Here is a 17,636-nt window from a genome sequence, read left to right as displayed (position 1 = left end):
AAGCTACCGGGGATGCCTTAGCTAGCCCGTCAGGCTTCCATGCCTCAGCTCAACAGGTTCTCAAGCCTCTGTTGGCTCGTCAGGCTCCCACACCTCAGCCCGGCTCGTCAGGCTCCCGCACCTCAGCCGCTCGTCAGGCTCCCACGCCTCAGCCGGTTCGACTGGTTCCCGCGCCTCAGCCAGTTGCTTACTTACAAGCCCTTAACCAACAATGCAGTTCAATAGAAAATATTTACTGAATAAACTAAATAGGAAAATAAAATTTAAAGTAACACAATAAAATAACAATATCGATAACGAGGCAATGTACAGGGGGTACCAGTACCGAGTCGTGTAGGTACGGGGGGTCAATGTAAATTGTATTTTTTTATTTAACCTTTATTTAACTAGGAAAGTCATTTAAGAACACATTCTTATTTACAATGACGGCCTACCAAAAGGCAAAAGGCCTCCTGCGGGGACGAGGGCTGGGATTAAAAATATAGGACAAAACACACATCACGACAAGAGAGACACAACAACACTACATATAGAGAGACCTATGACAACAAGAGAGCATGGCAGCAACACATAACAACACAGCATGGTAGCAACACAACATGGCAACAGCACAACATGATAGCAGCACAAAACATGGTACAAACATTGTTGGGCACAGACAACAGCACAAAGGGAAGAAGGTAGAGACATCAATACACTACGCGAAGCAGCCACAACTGTCAGTAAGAGTGTCAATGATTCTTTGAATGAAGAGATGGAGATAAAACTGTCCAGTTTTAGTGTTTTTTGCAGCTTGTTCCAGTCGTTAGCTGCAGCTAACTGAAAAGAGGAGTGACCCAGGGATGTGTGTGCTTTGGGGACCTTTAACAGAATGTGACTGGCAGAACGGGTGTTGTATGTGGAGGATGAGGGCTGCAGTAGATATCTCAGAAAGGGGGTAGTGAGGCCTAAGAGGGTTTTATAAATAAGCATCAACCAGTGGGTCTTGCGAGGGGTAAACAGAGACTACCAGTTTATAGAGGAGTATAGAGTGCAGTGATGTGTCCTATAAGGAGTATTGTTGACAAATCTGATGACCGAATGGTAAAGAACATCTAGCCGCTCCAAAGCACCCTTTCCTGCCTATAAATGATCTCCATAATCTAGCATGGGTAGTATGGTCATCTGAATCAGGGTTAGTTTGGCAGCTGCGATGAAAGAGGAGTGATTACGATAGAGGAAACCAAGTCTAGATTTAACCTTAGCCTGCAGCTTTGATATGTGCTGAGAGAAGGACAGTGTAGAGTGTTGTTGTAGAGCGTTTAACACAAAATCTGGGGAGGGGCCAGCTGAGTATAAGACTCTATAATTTGCATATAAATGGATGAGAGAGCTTCCTATTGCCTGAGCTATACTGTTGATGTAAATTCAGAAGAGTGTGGGGCCTAGAATCAAGTCTTGGGGTTCTCCCTTGGTGACAGGCAGTGGCTGAGACAGCAGATGTTCTGACTATATATCCTGCACTCTTTGAGAGAGGTAGTTAGCAAACCAGGCCAAAGACCCCTCAGAGACACCAATGCTCCTTAGCCGGCCCACGAGAATGGAATGGTCTACCGTATCAAAAGCTTTGGCCAAGTCAATAAAAATAGCAGCACAGCATTGCTTAGAATCAAGGGCAATGGTGACATCATTTAGGACCTTTAAGGTTGCATGTGACACATCCATAACCTGAGTGGAGGACAGGCAAGGAGGCATGGCTGAGTCAAAATAGGAATCCTGACTTAATAAAGTGGTGATTAAAGATCTCAGCCATGTGTACCCTGTCAGTAACAACCACATAATCAACATGAATGGACATGGGCAGCTGTGAGGAGGCGGGTTTATTCTCCAGGTAACCATTTTACAGAACTTCTTGGGGTTAGAACCACAGAGAGAGAACTGCTCCTTAAAGTAACTAACTTTGGCCTTCCGGATAGCCTGAGTGCACTTCTTTCTCATTTGCCTGAACGAGAGCCAGTCAGCCTGAGGATGCGTGTGCCGAGCCTTTTGCCATATAGAAGTGGAGTAACTCTGCAAGATCACAGTCGAACCAGGGGCTGAACCTGTTTTTTATTCTCATTTTCTTTATGGGGGTGTGTTTGTTAACAATACCACTGAAAATATAAAAAATGAAGGTCCAAGCGTCTTCGACAGAGAGGATCAAGCTGATTCTATACCAATTTACAGAGGCCAGGTCATGAAGGAAGGCTTGCTCATAATTTTTCTTTTAGCAAGCGTCAATGACAAATCAGGACAGGCCGTTTCACTGAGCAGCCATTACGAACACAAGCTGTAAAACAGTGATCACTAAGGTCATTACAGAAAACATCAGACTGATACTTATCAGGATTATTTGTGAGGATAATATGAAGGAGAGTAGCCTTTTCTGGGTGTTTAGAGTCCAACCTTGTGGGATTGGTAATAATCTGAGAAAGATTTAGAGAGTTCCATTGCTTTAGGACTTGGTCAGGTAGTTTAAGCATGTCCCAGTTTAGGTCACCTAGCAGGACCAGTTCAGACTTATTGTAAGGGTCCAGGAGAGAGCTTAGGGCAGGTAGGGTACAGGCCGGTGCTGATGGAAGACGATAGCATCCAGCAACAGTCAACAAAGAGTTATTTGGAAATGTAATGCTTAAAACCAGCAAATCAAATTGTTTGGGGATAGACTTGGTGGAGACAACCGAGCACTGAAGGTGGCACTCCACCACCTTTGGAAGATATGTCTTGCTGAAAAAGGTTATAACCAGAAAGGTTAACGTCAATGTTCAAAACTCTCTTTCTTATCCACGTCTCAGTAATGACCAACACATTTGGATTGGAGCTGTGAACCCACACTTTCAATTGATACATTTTAGGTAATAAGCTTCTAATGTTATCAGGCTTTTACCAGAGTAGAAATCAGTGAAACACATATCAGAACACAAGTCAGAATTGGGGCTAGTAACAGTGGATGGGCCAGGGTGTACGTGCACATTTCTAGATCAGCAATACAATCAGCGCACGGCAGAGGACAGGGAGAGCTCTGCAGTGTTGATTTTTATGACATTTGAATGTGAATTAGATGGCAACAATATCCTATTGCACAGCAATTCCATCAGGTAACATGAATACAAAGCCGGCGAGAGGTGGTTAGAATAGGACGGGAGGCCAAGAGTCTGTGGAACCAATAGAGAGTCAGACAAACATAGCCTGTCCCACAGTTGGGTAAACAAGCAACTTCATAGTCAACAAAGCACGCAGTAGTCATGAGACAAATAGTATAAAGCACAAGAAAAAAATATAACGACTTGGGGTTAGCCATTGTAAGTTCCAAGAGTCACTCACCCCAACAGTGCGTGTGTGCTGGAGGCGAGCAAAAGCTCGGGAGAGAGGGGGGAGTGTGACGGGGGTACCTGTACGAGACTAGCCAGAGTAGCCGGTGAACAGATCGCCAGGTGGAATCCAAGCAGCAGTGCAACAGGCAACGGGAGTAGGTGTCACACCCACTTGGGAGAAGCTTTTATTTCTGGAGGCAGATTCCTTGTAGAAAATCCTAGTTAGCTAGCTAACGTAGCTAGCAAGTCTCTGTCCACTGTTTATTTCCACGTGGAAAAGGAGGTCGTTAGCTAGCTATATCTCTTCAGTTTCGGGAAAATGGTCCTTTACGACGTGGCTGTTGTAGCTGATGTATTTTGGAGATTGTGAGGAGGATATCTTTTGATGTGATCAAAGCAACAACTTACAGTTTAAGTTCTTGTCAATATAATAGATAATCTTTCGTTTTTAGATACAAAGTCACACTCCTTCTGCTCAAACTTGGTTCATGAGCTGTTGTATTGTTGATAAGAATGACAGCTAACTAAGTTTGCTAAATGGCTAGATGTCAACCAAGCATGTTCATGTACAGAAAGAGGCAAAACTATTAGCTATCTATCTACAGTGAGGGAAAAAGTATTTGATCCCCTGCTGATTTTGTACGTTTTCCCACTGACAAAGAAATTATCAGTCTATAATTGTAATGGTAGGTTTATTTGAACAGTGAGAGACAGAATAACAACAACAAAAAAATCCTGAAAAGCACATGTCAAAAATGTTATAAAATTATTTGCATTTTAATGAGGGAAATAAGTATTTGACCCCTCTGCAAAACATGATTTAGTACTTGGTGGCAAAACCCTTGTTGGCAATCACAGAGGTCAGATGTTTCTTGTAGTTGGCCACCAGGTTTGCATACATCTCAGGAGGAATTTTGTCCCACTCCTCTTTGCAGGTCTTCTCCAAGTCATTAAGGTTTCGAGGCTGACATTTGGCAACTCGAACCTTCAGCTCCCTCCACAGATTTTGTATGGGATTAAGGTCTGGAGACTGGCTAGGCCACTCCAGGACCTTAATGTGCTTCTTCTTGAGCCACTCCTTTGTTGCCTTGGCCGTGTGTTTTGAGTCACTGTCATGCTGGAATACCCATCCACGACCCATTTTCAATGCCCTGGCTGAGGGAAGGAGGTTCTCACCCAAGATTTGACAGTACATGGCCCTGTCCATCGTCCCTTTGATGCAGTGAAGTTGCCCTGTCCCCTTAGCAGAAAAACACCCCCAAAGTATAATGCTTCCACCTCCATGTTTGACGGTGGGAATGGTGTTCTTGGGGTCATAGGCTCTTGGGGTCATAGGCAGCATTCCTCCTCCTCCAAACACGGCAAGTTGAGTTGATGTCAAAGAGCTCCATTTTGGTCTCATCTGACCACAACACTTTCACCCAGTTGTCCTCTGAATCATTCAGATATTCATTGGCAAACTTCAGATGGGCATGTATATGTGCTTTCTTGAGCAGGGGGACCTTGCGGGCGCTGCAGGAGTTCAGTCCTTCACGGCGTAGTGTGTTACCAATTGTTTTCTTGGTGACTATGGTCCCAGCTGCCTTGAGATCATTTACAAGATCCTCGAGTGTAGTTCTGGGCTGATTCCTCACTGTTCTCATGATCATTGCAACTCCATGAGGTGAGATCTTGCATGGAGCCCCAGGCCGAGGGAGATTGACAGTTCTTTTGTGTTTCTTCCATTTGCGAATAATCGCACCAACTGTTGTCACCTTCTCACCAAGCTGCTTGGCGAAGGTCTTGTAGCCCATTCCAGCCTTGTGTAGGTCTGCAATCTTGTCCCTGACATCCTTGGAGAGCTCTTTGGTCTTGGCCATGGTGGAGAGTTTGGAATCTGATTGATTGATTGCTTCTGTGGACAGGTGTCTTTTATACAGGTAACAAGCTGAGATTAGGAGCACTCCTTTTAAGAGTGTGCTCCTAATCTCAGCTCGTTACCTGTATAGAAGACACCTGGGAGCCAGAAATCTTTCTGATTGAGAGGGGGTCAAATACTTATTTCCCTCGTTAAAATGCAAATAATTTTATAACATTTTTGACATGCGTTTTTCTGGATTTTTTGGTCGTTATTCTGTGTCTCACTGTTCACATAAACCTACCATTAAAATTATAGACTGATCATTTATTTGTCAGTGGGAAAACATACAAAATCAGCAGGGGATCAAATACTTTTTCCCTCACTGTAGCTTCTAGCAATAGAGGCTATTATTTAGCTAACTGGCTATCAATACGATATTTAGCCATAGATTCAGACAGACTAAAAATAATCAAAGGTAATCAATAACTAAATTAAACCTTATCTACCTGACATTGTCCTTTATTTACATGTTATTATAGCTGAATGCAGCTGCTGTGCTCAAAACAGCAGGTAAGCATTGATTTGTGTTCTAGTCCGGATGGCCATTTGATTAATTGTTCAGCAGTCTTATGGCTTTGGGGTAGAAGCTGTTAAGGAGCCTTTTGGTCCTAGACTTGGCGCTCCGGTATCGCTTGCCGTGTGGTACCAGAGAGAACAGTCTATGACTTAGGTGACTGGAGTCTTTCAAATGGTAAATCCAATGGTCACCGTATCCATGCTATAGTCTCGTTTTAATCTGATGTCTAGACTCTTAGTTAGGTGGTTCTCGGTAACGGCTGAACGGATCATGGCGAGAGGTGGGGAGTCTGTTGTGTACCTCCAATCAAGTTTTTGTAGTGAAGTGTCATGAACATTGGTGTCATATTGGCTTAGATGTGTTGGTAGGAAGATTTAAATGTAACATTGAGCATCGTCCCCCTCAATACTGATTAGATTCTAACACCTCCATTTTCATACTTTGTTAGCTCCGACGCCACCGATGATTTGTCATCCTCTAGGCCTATTTAGTACAGAGGTCAAATATGTCACTGGTTAATTAAATGACAAATGAATGAGAAATGAAAGAAAGACATGCACGCACACACACACACACACACACACACACACACACACACACACACACACACACACACACACACACACACACACACAGAGAGAGACAGCACTTGTTACTGTAGGGTGTTTAATCAGACAGTCTTACATTAATCATGCATGGTTTAGCTCATGAGGACAAGATATAGAGGTGTGAAAATAGGCTTGGGATAATAATGAGGATGCTTTGCATGATGCACTGGATTCCGACTGGGACTTGAGACAAGAGAGAGTGGCCCTGTCTATGTGTGTATTGGTGTGTGTATGTGTGTTAGACTGGCCCTGTCTGGATGGCTCTGCTCATCTGCCTGGCCTGCTGCAGATGCCCTGACACTCTCTCTCTCTCTCTGCGTCAATCATCATCGGCACCTCGCGAGAGTAGGCGTTGAGACAAAGAATGGTGTCAGCAGAAAGAGGGCCCTGCTGTGATCCAGTGCGCTCTTGAGAATCCGTACGGAAGAGGTTCTGTGATAGATGAGGTCTGGAGGCCCGGGACTCTGTGGTGACCAGGACCAGATGTGCTCCTGTAGACGTTACCACTGGGACTGGCCAGACTGGGGAGAGTGAGGGGAGAGAGTGTGTGTATACTGTGTTTGGATGTGTGTGTGTGTGTGTCCGTGTGTGTGTGTGGTACTGTAGACCTGCCACTGGGACTGGGGACCTGGCCAGACTGGGGAGAATGTATGCTGTATGATGGAGAGTGTGGAATAGTGTGGCTTGAGATAGAGAGTGTGGCAGATTCAGATCAGGAAGAGTCTGCTGTATGCCAGCGAGTGAGGGTGTACGCAGAATCTTTTGGATGAGACATTAATGCTTAAATTGGCAGCTTATTTTTTAATACAGTATAAAAAAAAGAAAACCAATCACATACAGCAGACAGGTGCAGTGGAATGTGTTGTTTTACAGGGTCAGCCATAGTTGTACGATAGGTGTTGTTTTACAGGGTCAGCCATAGTACTTCGATAGGTGTTGTTTTACAGGGTCAGCCATAGTACTGCGATAGGTGTTGTTTTACAGGGTCAGCCATAGTTGTACGATAGGTGTTGTTTTACAGGGTCAGCCATAGTACTGCGATAGGTGTTGTTTTACAGGGTCAGCCATAGTAGTACGATAGGTGTTGTTTTACAGGGTCAGCCATAGTGGTACGATAGGTGTTGTTTTACAGGGTCAGCCATAGTGGTACGATAGGTATTGCTTTACAAGGTCAGTTTTTTCAAGTTTTCATAACAATCGGTAATCTGCAATTTTGGACCTTGATTATGGTCGATTACATTGCACTCCACGAGGAGACTGCGTGGCAGACTGACCACCTGTTACGCGAGTGCAGCAAGGAGCCAATGTAAGTTGCTAGCTAGCATTAAACTTATCTTAGAAAAAACAATCAATCTTAACATAATCACTAGTTAACTACACATGGTTGATGATATTACTAGTTTATCTAGCTTGTCCTGCGTTGCATATAATCGATGCGGTGCCTGTTCATTTATCATTGAATCACAGCCTACTTCGCCAAACGGGTGATGATTTAACAAGCACATTCGTGAAAAAATCACCAATGTACCTAACCATAAACATCAATGCCTTTCTTAAAATCAATACACAAGTATATATTTTTAAACCTGCATATTTAGTTAAAAGAAATTCATGTTAGCAGGCAATATTAAACTAGGGAAATTGTGTCACTTCTCTTGCGTTCTGTGCAAGCAGAGTCAGAGTATATGCAGCAGTATGGCCGCCTGGCTCGTTGCGAACTGTGTGAAGACCATTTCTTCCTAACAAAGACCGTAATTCATTTGCCAGAATTTGACATAATTATGACATAACTGAAAATAATTGAAAGTTGTGCAATGTAACAGCAATATTTAGAGTTATGGATGCCACCAGTTAGATAAAATACGGAACAGTTCCGTATTTCACTGAAAGAATAAACGTTTTGTTTTCGAAATGATAGTTTCCGGATTTGACCATATTAATGACCAAAGGCTCGTATTTCTGTGTTTAATATATTAATATTAAGTCTATGATTTGTTGGAGGAGTCTGACTGAGCGGTGGTAGACAGCAGCAGGCTCGTAAGCATTCATTCAAACAGCACTTTCCTGCGTTTGCCAGCAGCTCTTCGCAATGCTTGAAGCACAGCGCTGTTTATGACTTCAAGCCTATCAACTCCCGAGATTAGGCTGGCAATACTATAGTGCCTATAAGAACACCCAATAGTCAAAGGTATATGAAATACAAATGGTATTGCGATAAATAGTCATATAATTCCTATAATAACTACAACCTAAAACTTCTTAACTGGGAATATTGAAGACTCATGTTAAAAGGAACCACCAGCTTTCATATGTTCTCATGTTCTGAGCAAGGAACTTCAACGTTAGCTTTTTTACATGGCACATATTGCACTTTTACGTTCTTCTCCAATACTGTGTTTTTGCATTATTTAAACCAAATTGAACATGTTTCACTATTTATTTGAGTCTAAATTGATTTTATTTATGTATTATATTAAGTTAAAATAAAAGTGTGCATTCAGTATTGTTGAAATTGTCATTATTAAAAATATCTATATATAAAAATCGGCCGATTAATCGGTATCGGCTTTTTTGGTCCTGCAATAATCGATATCGGACGTTGAAAAATCATAATCGGTCGACCTCTAGTTGTTTTACAGGGTCAGACATAGTAGGACGGCGTCCCTGGAGCAAATTAGGGTTAAGTGCCGAAGGGAAACTACGGGTAAAAAAATTATCTCTGAAGGTGTATTTCATTTATATCACATTGGGATTTGTCATAGTTTCAAGTTTTAATGTCACGTGCAGTAGTACAGTGTAATGCTTTTCTAGCAAGCTCTAAACCCAACTATTCAGTAATCAATAGCAATGTAATACTAAAAATAACGTAAGGTAGAACAAAAACAAATTATATATAAAAATAAGAAATAAGAAGAACATGATTAAGTAAGTAAGCATACCATATCCAGGGTCAGTTCCAGTACCATATTTACAATGTTCAGGGATACTGGATCAACATAATGGTGCCGGAGGGGATGGCTGTCGTTTTACGGGCTCCTAACCAACTGTGCTATTTTGTTAGATTTTCCGCATTGTTTGTAACTTATTTTGTACATAATGCTGCTGCTTCTGTCTCTTATGACCGAATAGAGCTTTTGGACATCAGAACAGCGATTACTCACCTCAAACTGGACAAAGATTTTTTTTAATGCGTCCGACGCAAAGGATATACTGCTTTGTCAAGACAAGGCCAAATCCCCGTCATCAGCGTGAAGAAAAGACGGGAGGAGGCCAACGTGCAATCATTGGAAAACAAACTGGACGATATCTTATGTTTCACCGAGACGTGGCTGAATGGCGACGCGGATAATATAGAGCTGGCTTCTCCGTGCATCGGCAGGACAGAGCAGCTACGTCTGGTAACGAGGGGCGGGGGTGTGTGTCTATTTGTCAACAACTGCTGGTGCGCGATGTCTAATATTAAAGAAGCCTTGAAGTATTGCTCTCCTGAGGTAGAATATCTCACGATAAGCTGTAGACCACACTATCTACCAAGAGAGTACTCATCTATATTATTCATAGCTGTCTATTTACCACTACAAACCAATACTGGAACTAAGACTGCACTCAACAAGCTGTATAAGGCCATAAGCAAACATTCTCATCCAGAAGCAGCGCACCTAATGGCCGGGGACTTTAATGCAGGCAGACTTAAATCTATTTTACCAAATTTCTACCAGCATGTGCGAACTGAGGGAAAAACCTCTAGACCACCTTTACTCCACACACAGAGACACATACAAAGCTCTCCCTCGCCCTCCATTTGGCAAATCTGACCATAATTTTATCCTCCTGATTCCCGCTTACAAGCAAATACTAAAGCAGGAAGTACCAGTGACTCGCTCAATACGGAAGTGGTCAGATGACGCGGATGCTACGCTACAGGACTGTTTTGCTAGCACAGACTGGTATATGTTCCGAGATTCATCCAATGGCATTGAGGAGTATACCACCTCAATTACCGGCTTCATCAATAAGTGCATCGAAAACGTCAGCCCCACATTGACCGTACATACATTTCCCAACCAGAAGCCATGGATTACAGGCAACATCCACACCAAGCTAAGTTTTGGTACATTGTGGGAAGCAACCTGTCTATCTAGAGAGACTACTGCCTTCCAATCCATTCATATCCTTTAATCGTCCCTGATAGCATATGGATACCATTAGACACTATACCCATCCATATGAAATGCAAATATTTTGACTTGTGATCAAATACCACAAGATTCGGAACTTCTGAAGTCAAATGAATAGTAGTGAGCTCTACCTTTAGAATGTTAGAATGTGACCCTATCTGAATATGTATGGCATTACAGACTCTTCAAAGAAGAGGTTTTTAACCTCAAAGACAGAGGTGTTCCAGGAGTTAGAGCCGGTAGAGCTCAGTCTGTCAGTGAGTCCTGTGTGATTCCCCATTTCCAATCTCTGGCTTTAGTTTATCATCAGTGGAGACAAGGTAGAGGGCTGTGTCAAATACCTACACATACAGATATAAAAGAGGATAGGTAACACAGAGAGAAGAGAGAGGGAGGGCTATGTCTCCTCTTTGTGCCTGCGCCTAGTCACCCGCCAAGAACACCCATTCCCATCGCTCTCTCTCTCTCTCTCTCTCTCTCTCTCTCTCTCTCGCTCACTCACACACTTAAAAGTGGACGGGGTGGAGGGACACATGCACACACACACAAACACACCTTAATGGGCCTCACAATTAATACTAATAACTACTGAGACCAGAAATCAATTGGAGCAAATGAATGTTATTTGTTGCTAGCTATGCTTTGCTAATTGCATTGTGAAAAGGTGTTGATGCATCCACCATAGACATTAACCTCTCTACAGAGGAAATCTATAGTGCTATCACAGGGAAATAGGTGAAAGAAAATATGCTTTTTGTCAATAGTGCAATGTCAGCTTATTCTGCTGGTACACTGAAAAACATGCTGGGTTGTTTGGGTGACTGCTGGGTTGCAGGCATTGGGTCACTAAAGCTAGGTACACATTAGACAACTATAAAAATCTTTACGTTGTTGGAGCACTCACATTATGAGAATTGTCTGCGTAATCTTGTCATCGAGAAGCCCGTGACTGGCACATTACACGAGTTTGCTCACATTGCAACCAATCTAGACGCTGTCCTGCGAATTCCAGATGTGTCGTGGCCCGCCTCCTACTCTGTGGCTGTAGGCGAACAATGGAGGTGGCTTTTTCTTTGCAACTCTGCCTAGAAGGCCAGCATCCCGGAGTCGCCTCTTCACTGTTGACGTTGAGACTGGTGTTTTGCCGGTACTATTTAATAAAGCTGCCATTTGAGGACCTGTGAGGTGTCTGTTTCTCAAACTAGACACTCTAATGTACTTTTCCTCTTGCTCAGTTGTGCAACGGGGCCTCCCCCTCCTCTTTCTATTCTGGTTAGAGCCAGTTTGCGCTGTTCTGTGAAGGAAGTCGTACACAGCGTTGTACGAGATCTACAGTTTCTTGCCAATTTCTCGCATGGAATAGCCTTCATTTCTCAGAACAAGAATAGACTGACGAGTTTCTGAAGAAAGTTCTTTGTTTCTGGCCATTTTGAGCCTGTAATCGAACCCACAAATGCTGATGCTCCAGATACTCAACTAGTCTAAAGAAGGCCAGTTTTATTGCTGCTTTCATCAGAACAACAGTTTTCAGCTGTGCTAACATAATTGCAAAAGGGTTTTATAATGATCAATTAGCCTTTTAAAATGATAAACTTGGATTAGCTAACACAACGTGCCATTGGAACACAGGAGTGATGGTTGCTGATAATGGGCCTCTGTACACCTATGTAGATATTCCATAAAAAATGTGTCATTTCCAGCTACAATACTCATTTATAACATTAACAATGTCTTCACTTTATTTCTGATCAATTTGATGTTATTTTAATAGCACACAAAATGTGCTTTTCTTTCAAAAACAAGGACATTTCTAAGTGACCCCAAATTTTTGAACGGTAGTGTATATTCAAGGAAAACTTGATGAACAGGTATGACATTATTCTTACAGGTTGCCAAAAATAACTATCTAAAAGCCTCCAGAAAATAACCTAAGGATTACATTAAAAATACCCAGTTGCTGGGTCAACCCAGTATGGAAGTGAATAAAACCCCAACTGATGTTTAAATTAACCCATGTTTGGGTAATCCCAACAACCCAACTTCTGTCCAATATTTACCCAGCGCTGGGTTATCAAATAATCCAAATGGGGTTGTTTTTAACACAGCATTTTTAGAGTGTAGATAGGTAGTGAAAGCATTGGCTGCAATTAGGACCTTCTATATTTGCAGTGATACTTATCTCTCTCATTGTGTTGTAGACGTAATACTGAGACCAGAGCAAGGTCATAAAATGCATTACCATTTTACTAACAACACCTTTAAACTCATTCAGACTCTGTTTAGAGATTTATATAGCTCTCTCTATCTCTGAGATGAGAAAAGAGACGCCTCATAGAAGTCTTGTTTCTATTTAGCCTGGTCCTAGATCTGTTTGTTCTGTCTTGCCTTCTCCTATGCTGACAACGACCATTGGAGTTGGCAAGACAGCACAAACAGGTATGGGACCAGGCTAGTTTCTAATCTAATCAGGTCTCTAATTGAATGTCAGTGTGGAGCTCACAGCAGGAGAAAAAGGCCCTGGGATTGAACTGTCCCAGACAGACACATCCAGCTACCACAGAGATAAAGACAGGATGAGAGAGAGGAAGATAGACAGAGAGGATGGAGGGCCACCAGGATGGCCACATCAGGACCTGCCGGACTGGGCTGCACTGGGCTTGTCCTACATGGTTACTGTCACTGTCTCCTTCTCCATCCTAAAGTCTATCCCATAATGGGTCTGGTTGTCCTCACACACTCTTAAATTCAAGTCCAATTTCAAGTTAATTTAACTCATTCACAAGGCAGAGGACAATTTAGCTCCGTATTGTGGACTAGAATACTGCAGACCCCTATGCCTTTCAGGGACATTTTATAGAAAGCTATCTTGTTCATTCATGGGCGCACTGCTGCATTGGAGTATTATATTAAAATGACTTTGATTTTATTGTAATATCAACAGGATTATATGTGACATATTTCTGAGAAGAGTGCTGGGGTAAAAAGGCAACCTGATTATCATTTTACCTATTCTACTCTCAGCTGAATGGAACGTTCTAAAAAGCCAATCACCACATTGAATGTCAACAGTGACAAATGTGATTTGAAACATAATTTCTCTCTTTACTGCAGTTTGCAGTGGCTCTGCGTGTGCGAGACTGTGTGTTTGTGTTTGTGTGTGTGTGTGTGCTACTTCAAATTGAAAGAGAGTCTGTCAGTCAGTGTTTCCTTGCACCATAAGTGTGTGACAGGAGGACGTTTCTGTGATCGTAGAGAAGGTGGCCTACTTTACACAGCAGTATACTCTGAGCTCCCTATACCTTAGGAAACCTTGATATCCCTTTCCATCTCTCCTCTCATCCTTTTTCTCCCCTTTTCTCTGGGTGACTGGTGAGGGCAGTGCCAGGGGCTAGGTTGGGCCGTCCAGGAGATCCAGGGAGGGGGGGCGCAGCGGGCAGGCTGATGCCCAGCTGTGCTGCTGCCTGTGAGGCTGTCATCACAACCACCTCGCCCTGAGCTCTGGAGCTCCACAGCGCTCCACACCCCAGCCAGGCTGCGTGTCCCTCTGCCCGTCCCCAGAGCACCGAACCTTGGGTCTCACAGAGGAAGAACAGCTACAGCCACAACCCAGCCCCTCGTTGAGACCAGAGTAGACAGGGTGGCTGCTCACTCCTCAATGGGCAACTAGGGGAAATAACACTGGATTAGACGGAGAGAGAATCTACAATACAATTGCATTTAAAACCAATTTGTAAAAAAGCATTTTTAACTTGAGGTCAAGTTTCTGTTCATCTATAATACTAAGATGATTCAAACTTGTAGGAAAAATTAGAAGGATGATTCTGTCGTTTCTGTCAGTCTATTCTGCTCTGAAGGTTGAAAATCTGAGTGACACACACACACTCCCTCTCTATCTATTGAATAATCTTGTCATTTTCCACTGCATTTACCCTACTAAGAAGTTCATTAGTGATGGATTACTTATAGCTGTCTTCAGAACTCCCTGGAAATGGTCTGTGTCCCTATGGGCCCTAGTCAAAAGTACCTCTCTCAATACAAAAATCGATAAAAAAATGTAAACAATACAAAACATACACATACAAACAACAGCATACAGACATCAACTACATCACCCTGCCCAGACCCACCTGCTCACACCTATGGAACGCTGTTTGGGTCTTTGCGTTTCAAATAACACTATTTGACTGGTCAAATAAGCTTGTTGACCAGGACCTGAATATGACTGCACGTCACATAATAATTTAACACGTTCATACATTTTTTTACGTGGTTATTACAGATTGATTACAATATCACTCAAATTTCATATGTCACAACGATTAATCGATACGTATGCTATGATGCTGGTAAAGTTTTATATCGCGCACATGCCCTTCTCCAAGCTCTGGACAGTGCTGGTCATAAAAAAAGCTAGCAAGCGGATGGATGCAAACAATGTTCTTCCCCAAAGACATAGCAAAACAACAATCTGTTTCAGTAGCTATAGTTAGCTAGCTAACTATATAGCTAGGTGTCATCATCTAAAATACCCCTCATTTATAAGACAGTTCTTATTTGATTAATGGTGGTCGGACCCATCTATTTAGCCACAATAGTGGAATTTCGGTTAGCCTTCAAAATAAAAGTATTTTATTGACTGTGATGCAAATTAATACAAATAGCGGAATTGTGACATAATTGAATAGATCATGCTAAACGAGGTTGGAATGTTGTTTTATAAAATCAACAAAGGACAATAATTTGTTAATTTGACAAAAATCTGTTGAAATCCCACTGGATGTATTAGACTGTAGAATTGCATTGGGGCCCTACTTATTTCACTGTACAGCCTTACCTATTGTGGATCAATGACATGGGGTACCAGTCTACGGAGTTATACCCAGAGAACATTAGCGTCGTAGCTAGCTACCCCAGAAGTTGCTAATAACATCTGTATCAAAGATATTTGCCAATATTTGCCCATTTTTGATCCTGATCTTATTTAAAATCCTCACGCAGATGTTTTCCCATTTGGTCGAACAAATAATGCTTATTACCAACGCGGTATTGTAAACACATCGTTCGTGGCCGGTGCGCGCTTGTTTGCAGACTTTTTTTTGTACAGCTTTGACAGTGCTACTGATTGTAGTGGTGGCGCTTGGATTCCGCACACACAACATTCTATAATAGAATTGTGTTATTTGACATGTCAAATTATAAGCTAATTTAACGCGTCGAAATGTGTCATTTGAAATGTGTCTTTTTTGACACACAAAGACTCAAAACGGCGTTCCATACACACCCCCATCTACAGCGCCCACATCACTCTCCGCCACATGGCCTAAACTGCACCATTTTGTTTCTCTCCGTCGCACACACGCTTTCAACATCTAGATAATAAAGCGTTTGACCTTTCCATTGTGTTATGAATGGAATGTTGGTTGATTTACAGTTTTTAAGAATACGCTTTTTCAAGATGATTGATGAGAAAGTATCATCTCAATACATATTACAACTGTATAGTTATAGAATTGTTCTCCTGAACAGAAGATGATCTGTGTGGTTTACATCTGTGACACATTGACACTGAGAATAAGCTAAATGACTGAAACAATTTTTTTTTTTACAATTTCACAGCCTAGTTAACTGGACTATAAATACACATTTTGTTGGTTTGTTTTTACAATGTAAGCTATTCATTACATAGACATGGCCTTGTCTTCTTATTCAAACATGCAGTCCAGTCCAGTCCGGTCTAGTCCAGTCCTGTCCAGTACATGGCTTTTGCCCAGTGTTTCCACCCACAATGTGTTGAACAGATTTAGGCTAAATAAAATCAATGGGTTTGGGGTAAGGTCAAAAGGATGGTTCTGGTGGGTGGTCCTGTTCATCCTGCAGTGGATGGGGTACACGCACACACATGCAAACTGTCCAAAAACTCAGTGCTGAGTTAATTTGAGCATTTCCCCAAGGCTATCTAAGATCTATCATTTTCCACAGGGAAGGAAGTGCGCCGGACTAGGTTTATGTCCAGTGAGACTAAAGTGTCTTGCTTAAGGGAACATTGGTAGTAGGCGGCATCTGAAACATTTGTGCCAGCAACCCTATGGTTGCTAGCTCACTCCTGCCAGCCACCCTCCAGTTGCTGGACTGCTTCTCTAAGCTACCGCTGACTCTATCTTGTGGTGAGGTGTTGTGGTGAGTCACCAGCCCCCCACAGTCTAAGGCAGTAGAAACCAGCCATTTACCCTGTCACATTGATTCTGCTGTGTTGTGCTGTTTCTGCTTGACCCACACCGGGAGAGATTATTATTACCCTGTTCGTCTACCGCAACAGCAGCACTGGTGGAAACATTATTCACAGCTGTTGTTGTGGTTGTGTTGGTTGCTGTGGTCAAAATCATAGCATGGTAGTGATCATTTGCTGTTGTTGATTTGTACTGGTTTCCCAGCTAGCACATAATGTTCTGAGAACCATATGTTTCTTAGAGCTTGGTGAGACCGTGGTTGTCCTATGGTTCTATTTCATACAACCTTTCCACAACGTTTTGGGAATGGTGCAGTGTAGTTGCTTGACTTTGGAACATTCTCAGCACATTTAAGGAACTTGACAAAATAACATTATTTTCTTGGTATTTCATTACTTTAACAGAACGTTTCCTAAAAGTTCAAACATGGTTAAATTTAATGACATTTTTGGTAATGTTCTCCAACTGTTTTGACATTGGGAATGTTCTCACATAGTTCAGAGAACGTTAAGAAATAATATTAGTACTTCAGCATAACATTTTCTACAGGTTTCCTCGTGGTTCTATTTAAAGTCATGTTCTCAGAACATTAAGAAAACTTTCCATAAAAACCATAACAAAAGATTAGTAACGTTCAAAGAGCGTTTTAAGAATGTTATTTAATAACATATCCATTCTGTTCTCAGCGTCAAACAAAACTCTGTTGTTAAGAGTATTCAGGTGTGTTGTGTTCTGTTTTTGGGCTTAGTTGTGGTGAATTTGCAGTGTAAAAATTATTATAATATGTTCCGGCTCCCCAACCATCCGCTGCGGCTGAATCTAGTTGCCTACGCCTGCTGTACTGGACTGTAATATACTGTACTCTGCTGCACTC

The sequence above is a fragment of the Salmo trutta genome, chromosome 18, assembly GCF_901001165.1.
Source record: "Salmo trutta chromosome 18, fSalTru1.1, whole genome shotgun sequence".
NCBI lineage: Eukaryota > Metazoa > Chordata > Actinopteri > Salmoniformes > Salmonidae > Salmo > Salmo trutta.
This window is presented reverse-complemented; position numbering follows the sequence as displayed.